Here is a 7,307-nt window from a genome sequence, read left to right as displayed (position 1 = left end):
CAATTAATGGATAGATAAACAAAATGTAGAATATCCATACAATGGAGTCAGCCATCAAAAGGAATGAAGTACTGATACATGATACAATATGCATGAACCTTGGAAACATTATGCTTAGTGAAGGAAGCCTGACACAAAAGGCAGTGCATTGGACCATTCAATTTATATGAAATATCCAGAATAGGCAAAGATCCAGAGAAAGAAAGTAGTTTAGAGTTAGTCAGAGACTGGAGGGAGGGGAAGCAGGAAGTGACTACCAATGGGTACAAGGTTTCTCTTTGGGGTGATGAAGATGTTCTGGAATTAGACAGTAGTGATGGTCACAAACTGTGTGAATATATTAAAAATCACTGAATGCTACACTTTAAGTGGTGAATTTTATGGTAGGTGAATTATGGCCCCAACTCAGACTCCCTGCATTACTATCTATATTTTAACAAGATCCTCATATAATATGAATGCACATTAATGTTTGAGAAGCACTCTTCTGGTGCACTGGATCTCATACGTGGCTAAAATTTGGAATCACCCAGGGAGATTTCAAAACTGCTCCATGACCTGGTAAGTTGTCTTTCTGTGTCTTATCTGCCCAACTCACATACAAGCCCATGAGATGTGTGGGATGGACCTCATGGCCCTTGATGGTTAGCACTATTTGAAAGACATCTCTCGGTTCTCAAGCACACTTATTGCTTCATTTAAGAGCAAGGACTCTGGGCCAGGTTACCTCATTCAAATTACAGCTGTGCCACTGATTAGCAGTGAAACCTTGAACAAATGACTTATCTTTTCATGCCTCAGTTTTCTCATTTGTAAAATGGGGATAATAATACAGCTACTTCATATAGGAATAAATTACTTCATATATATAAAGCACTTAGAATAATACCTGGTATAGAGTAAGCATTATGTATACATATTAGATATTATTATATAAGCAAATATCCTTTTATAAAATATTTATTATATGGTATGTTATTATACATTGTATATTATTATTATATATATAATACTAGCAACTATGGAACCGTGACCATGTGTCAGGCACTGAGCTTGTGTTTTACATTATTTTATGTAATTATCCCAATGATTCTAAAAGATAGGAATTCATTCAGCAAATAGTTATTAAGCATCTGTCAACCATATACCTGACCCAGATATGAAACTGAAGTCAGTTCAGGTTGCTATAACAAAATACCACAGACCAGTGGTATTATAAATAGCAGAAATTTCTTTCTCACAGTTCTAGAGGCTGGGAAGTCCAAGATCAAGGCGCTGGAATGTTTGGTGTCTAGTGAAGGCTCACTTCCTGCTCCATAGACATAGATGGCGGTCTTCTTGCTGTGTCCTGACATGATGGAAGGGGTGAGGGAGACTCTGTGGAGTCTCTGTTATAAGGGCACTAATCCCATCATGAGGACTCCACCCTCATGATCTAATCCCCTCCCAAAGACCCCACCTCCTAATAGCATCAAGTTTGAGGTTAAGATTTCAACATAGGAATTCTAAGGGGACAGGAACATTCAGTCCATAGCACCAGGGAAGTTAAGAGACTCGCCCAGGGTCACAGAGCTTATGAGCAGGGAAGCCCAGCCTGACTCCAGAATTTTGGTTCTTGCCTATCACCTTCTGTGGCCTCCCTTCAAAAGCATACAACCTGGTAGGAGAAATGCAAAGGCAAGTGGCCAACTGGGTACAGGCACATGCGGGAAGGAGGCCTGGGGGTGCCCAGCAAGGACATTTGGGGTGGCCCTGTGTGCGGCACTGACAGAGATTGGTGCACTGTGGGGGGAGGAGGGGCAGGCAGAGGGTCTGCTGTGATCACGCTCCTTCTTTCAGTGCACGAAACCCCTCCAGGAAAACAAAGGTGAGTGTGCAGTCTTCTCTATGAGCCGGGCAGACGCCCGTGTTCCGGAAAGCCCCATCTCATGAACAGGACAGCAGCAGCTCCCACGGTCAGTGCCGGCCTCAGCTCACAGGACACACAGAGCTTGTCGCCGGATCTGCCAACCCCTCAACTGCTGAAGCAGAGCCACAAAGCCTCACCTAAGCTCCCACCTCCCGCCGATTGGTCTGCCTCTTTTCTTGGGGATTTATGCTTTAATGCTGCTGAATGCAGAAGAAAAGAGAAATTTAAACACAACCCAAAATGACTGTGAACAAGTTGCCCAAATTCGCCATTGTCCCATGTCCTCACAGAACCCCCAACCTCAACTGCAGATCACCTCAAACTGCCAGAAGTTCTCTCTGCCTCTTTCCAAAAACCTGAAAAACAAAGTCCCTCATGGACTCTACTCTTGCCATTATTCAAACACAAGCGATGTTTAAATAAGCACTGTTCGTCTATATTTGGATTTCAAAGTGGACTTCCCCCCCATCCAGATGTTACTGCTTATGTGACTGTCTTCGTTCAGAGAAACACTGCGGAGGACCCAGCCTCTGGGACACTTTTCTGTAACCCACCACTTGGCTGTTCTCTTTCCAAAAAAAAAAAAAAAGAGGACTGTTTTTGATGTAAAACACTCGTTCATTTCAGAACGGTGGCATTTCTCCTTGCTAAACTTTCTCCTCACTTACCTTGCCCAGCCAAAAGGCTCTCTCCTAATGGAATTGCTGGAACCACTTACCCTCCATTAAGATGCTAACCTGTTTCAGAGGGGAGGGAAGAGAGAGAGATAACTGAGTGGGTAAATGGACTCAGAAAGAATGAAAGATTGTGAAGACATCCCTGTGTGTGTGTGTGTGTGTGTGTGTGTGTGTGCGCGCATGCACACACGCGTGTTTGGGGTTGTGGTAGGCAGAGAGTAGGCAGGGAGATTAGAATCATATTTTGGCAGCATTTTCACAAAACAAGGAATCACCAGTCTAGCTGCTTGATTAAATCATAATCACGTTGGGTTTAATCTAATCTTGACTTTAAGAGTTTTGCATGGGCACCAGGATTGGAAGTCAATGGGACGTGGGTCTATGTATGACTCTCTTTCTTAAGTTTGTTATGATTAGATCAACTATGGGCTTTTATAAAAATAAAAATTTTCAAGTAAGCACTAATCAACTCACCACATTAAGGTAGTGACTCTTTTTCTGTCCTCGTGTCCTTTTCACACTGTGAAACATATTGCCTGGATATGCTCTATCTGATCTGATTCCAGAACACAGTCAAGCCTGGGTGCAGGAGTTGGTGGTTTGGGGGGCAGGGGAAGAGCAGTCAGGTAGAAAACTCATCAAGTCAAAATACCTGTGTTCATAGCCTGGCTTCATCAGTCACCAGCCTTTATCATTGGAACAAATCACATAACTTCTGTGAGTAGAGGCTTTCTCTTCTCTAATGGGAGTATAACACGCCTAATTTGCAGGGAGGATTAGTGGTAATATGTAAAAAGTATAGTTATTTTTATAATCTATAATTTTCCCTGGTTAGTGTTTAATTGAGGCATACAGACCATTTGCTTTCTTCTTGTTTCACCTAGCCATGTTGTTCAATGCACATGCACAGTCTTTCCACAAATGTTTGTACTATAGAGTAGCATTCTTGCATCACAGATCAAAAGACTAAAATAAATTTTCTTCCTAAAACTAATAGAAGGCACAGCTATTGCTCTGACAGAGAGCAGCTGCATAAAAGAATAATGGCCACAACAATGACAATGCCTTTTCTTCTTTTTTAACATCTTTATTGGAGTATAATTGCTTTACAATGTTGTGTTAGTTTCTGCTGTATAACAAAGTGGATCAGCTATATGCGTGTGTATATCCCCTCCCTCTTGCATCTCCCTCCCACCCTCCCTATCCCACCCCTCTAGGTGGTCACAAAGCACCAGGCGGATCTCCCTGTGCTATGCAACTGCTTCCCACTAGCTACCTATTTTACATTTGGTAGTATATATATGTCCATGCCACTCTCTCACTTCATCTCAGCTTACGGTTCCCCCTCCCCATGTCCTCAAGTCCATTCTCTATGTCTGTGTCTTTGTTCCTGTCCTGCCCCTAGGTTCATCAGAACCATTTTTTTACTTAGATTCCATATATATGCGTTAGCATTATGGGATTTGTTTTTCTCTTTCTGACTTCCTTCACTCTGTATGACAGACTCTAGGTCCACCAACCTCACTACAAATAATTCAATTTTGTTCCTTTCTATGGCTAAGTAATATTCCATTGTATATATGTGCCACATCTTCTTTATCTATTCATCTGTCAATGGACACTTAGGTTGCTTCCATGTCCTGACTACTGTAAATAGTGCTGCAATGAACATTGTGGTACATGACTCTTTTTGAATTATGGTTTTCTCAGGGTATATGTCCAGTAGTGGGATTGCTGGGTCATATGGTAGTTCTATTTTTAGTTTTTTAGGGAACCTCCATACTGTTCTCCATAGTGGCTGTATCAATTTACATTCTCACCAACAGTGCAAAAGGGTTCCCTTTTCTCCACACCCTCTCCAGCATTTATTGTTTGTAGATTTTTTGATGATGGCCATTCTGACCAGTGTGAGGTGATACCTCATTGTAGCTTTGATTTGCATTTCTCTAATGATTAGTGATGTTGAGCATCTTTTCATGTGTTTGTTGGCAATCTGTATATCTTCTTTGGAGAGATGTCTATTTAGGTCTTCTGCCCATTTTTGGATTGGGTTAATTGTTCTTCTGATATTGAGCTGCATGAGCTGCTTGTATAGTTTGAAGATTAATCCTTTGTCAGTTGCTTCATTTGCAAATATTTTCACCCATTCTGAGGGTTGTCTTTTCATCTTGTTTATGGTTTCCTTTGCTGTGCAAAGGCTTTTAAGTTTCATTAGGGCCCATTTGTTTATTTTTGTTTTTATTTCCATTTCTCTAGGAGGTGGGTCAAAAAGGATCTTGCTGTGATTTATATCAAAGAGTGTTCTTCCTATGTTTTCCTCTAAGAGTTTTATCGTGTCTGGCCTTACATTTAGGTCTTTAATCCATTTTGAGTTTATTTTTGTGTTTGGTGTTAGGGAGTGTTCTAATTTCATTCTTTTACATGTAGCTGTCTGGTTTTCCCAGCACCACTTATTGAAGAGGCTGTCTTTTCTCCATTGTACACTCTTGCCTCCTTTATCAAAGATAAGGTAACCATATGTGCATGGGTTTATCTCTGGACTTTCTATCCTGTTTCATTGATCTATATTTCTGTTTTTGTGCCAGTACTATACTGTCTTATTACTGTAGCTTTGTAGTATGGTCTAAAGTGAGGGAGCCTGATTCCTCCAGCTCCGCTTTTCTGTCTCAAGATTGCTCTGGCTATTCGGGGTCTTTTGTGTTTCCATACAAATTGTGAATTTTTTTGTTCTAGTTCTGTGAAAAATGTCATTGGTAGTTTGATAGGGATTGCATTGAATCTGTAGATTGCTTTGGGTAGTATAGTCATTTTCACATTGTTGATTCTTCCAATCCAAGAACATGGTATATCTCTCCATCTGTTGGTATCACCTTTAATTTCTTTCATCAGTATCTTATAGTTTTCTGCATACAGGTCTTTTGTCTCCTTAGGCAGGTTTATTCCTAGATATTTTATTCTTTTTGTTGCAATGGTAAATGGGAGTGTTTCCTTAATTTCTCTTTCAGATTTTTCATAATTAGTGTACAGGAATACAAGAGATTTCTGAGCATTAATTTCAGTATCCTGCTACTTTACCAAATTCATTGATTAGCTGTAGTAGTTTTCTGGTAGCATCTTTAGGGTTCTCTACGTATAGTATCATGTCATCAGCAAACAGTGACAGTTTTACTTCTTCTTTTCCGATTTGTATTCCTTTTATTTCTTTTTCTTCTCTGATTGCTGTGGCTAAAACTTCCAAAACTATGTTGAATAAAAGTGGTGAGTGGGCATCCTTGTCTTGTTCCTGATCTTAGAGGAAATGTTTTCAGTTTTTCACCATTGAAAACGATGTTGGCTGTGGGTTTGTCATATATGGCCTTTATTATGTTGAGTAAAGTTCCCTCTACGCCTACTTTCTGGAGAGTTTTTATCATAAATGGGTGTTGAATTTTGTTGAATGCTTTTTCTGCATCTATTGAGATTATCATATGGTTTTTATTCTTCAATTTGTTAATATGATGTATCACATTGATTGATTTGCATATATTGAAGAATCCTTGCATTCCTCGGATAAACCCCACTTGATCATGGTGTATGATCCTTTTAATGTGTTGTTGGATTCTATTTGCTAGTATTCTGTTGAGAATTTTTGCATCTATGTTCATCAGAGATATTGGCCTGTAGTTTCCTTTTTTTGTGACATCTTTTTCTGGTTTTTGTATCAGGGTGATGGTGGCCTCATAGAATGAGTTTGGGAGTGTTCCTCCCTCTGCTATATTTTGGAAGATTTAGAGAAGGATATGTGTTAGCTCTTCTCTAAATGTTTGATAGAATTCACCTGTGAAGCCATCTGGTCCTGGGCTTTTATTTGTTGGAAGATTTTTAATCACAGTTTCAATTTCAGTGCTTGTGATTGGTCTTTTTATATTTTCTATTTCTTCCTGGTTCAGTCTCGGAAGGTTGTGCTTTTCTAAGAATTTGTCCATTTCTTCCAGGTTGTCCGATTTATTGGCATGTAGTTGCTTGTAGTAATCTCTCATGATCCTTTGTATTTCTGCAGTGTCATTTGTTACTTCTTTTTCATTTCTAATTCTGTTGATTTAAGTCTTCTCCCTTTTTTTCTTGATGAGTCTGGCTAATGGTTTATCAATTTTGTTTATCATCTCAAAGAACCAGCTTTTAGTTTTATTGATCTTTGCTATCATTTCCTTCATTTCTTTTTCATTTATTTCTGATCTGATCTTTATGATTTCTTTCTTTCTGCTAACTTTGCGGGGGGGGGGGGTTGTTCTTCTTTCTCTAATTGCTTTAGGTGTAAGGTTAGGTTTTTTATTTGAGATGTTTCTTGTTTCTTGAGATAGGATTGTATTGCTACAAACTTCCCTCTTAGAACTGTTTTTGCTGCATCCCACAGGTTTTGGGTCATTGTGTTTTCATTGTCATTTTTTTCTAGGGATTTTTTGATTTCCTCTTTGATTTCTTCAGTGATTTCTTGGTTATTTAGTAGTATATTGTTTAGCCGCCATGTGTTTGTATGTTTTACAGTTTTTTCCTGTAATTGATACCTAGTCTCATAGTGTTGTTGTCAGAAAAGATACTTGATATGATTTCAATTTTCTTAAATTTACCAAGGCTTGATTTGTGACCCAAGATATGATTTATCCTGGAGAATGTTCCACGAGCACTTGAGAAGAAAGTGTATTCTGTTGTTTTTGGATGGAATGTCCTATAAATATCAGTTA

This window comes from Balaenoptera ricei, chromosome 5 (genome assembly GCF_028023285.1).
Source record: "Balaenoptera ricei isolate mBalRic1 chromosome 5, mBalRic1.hap2, whole genome shotgun sequence".
In the NCBI taxonomy this organism is placed as follows: domain Eukaryota; kingdom Metazoa; phylum Chordata; class Mammalia; order Artiodactyla; family Balaenopteridae; genus Balaenoptera; species Balaenoptera ricei.
Note: the sequence above shows the minus strand (reverse complement) of the source record.